Genomic DNA, 431 nt, shown 5'->3' with positions numbered 1-431 from the left:
TGCTTTCATGATCAAACGTTGACGTAATTTCTTCCTGCTCAGTTTAAGTCAGACCTAGGAGATGAGGAGGCTACCGGAAGCGCGAGCTGTCGCCAGGCAGGAGCTGAGCGTTTCTTTAAGCACCGGTAGCTCGTGGTGCCCTCTTGCCCGGAGGAGGCTGGAGCTCCTGGGAGAGGTGCGTGCTGGCAGGGAGCGGGAGCGGGAGCGGGCGCCGGCAGGGCAGGGGCTTCCCCCCGCAGCCCCCGCCAGCCCCTGCCTCCGCTTCCACCCTGCTCTGCTCGGGAGCAAAAATCCAAGTGGAGGCGAAGGCAGGGGTCAGTCCTTTAGATGAGTTTCAACATCATCATCGTATTCACTCTTAATTACCATCTTTATTTAACATTAACTTTGGAACTACAGCCTCAGCTAGCAAGTATAATGTGATTATAAAA

At 55.2% G+C, this 431-nt stretch overlaps 1 protein-coding gene across 2 annotated transcripts in view; it reads left to right on the top strand.

The window, feature by feature from the left end:
- PBX3 (PBX homeobox 3) overlaps window positions 1-215 on the top strand; it is a 115748-nt gene extending 115533 nt beyond the window's left edge. Inside the window, exon 9 of one of the 2 annotated variants that reach the window (XM_072883062.1) lies at window positions 1-215. This exon is cut by the window's left edge and continues 1562 nt beyond it. The gene's annotated coding sequence lies outside the window, so the exon portion shown is untranslated. The other variant, XM_072883063.1, reaches the window with a different exon arrangement.
- Window positions 216-431: the final 216 nt, after the last annotated feature.

The sequence above is a fragment of the Ciconia boyciana genome, chromosome 18 (assembly GCF_034638445.1).
Source record: "Ciconia boyciana chromosome 18, ASM3463844v1, whole genome shotgun sequence".
NCBI lineage: Eukaryota > Metazoa > Chordata > Aves > Ciconiiformes > Ciconiidae > Ciconia > Ciconia boyciana.
The sequence above is the reverse complement of the archived record's forward strand: the minus strand, read 5'-3'. Positions and strand labels throughout refer to the sequence as shown.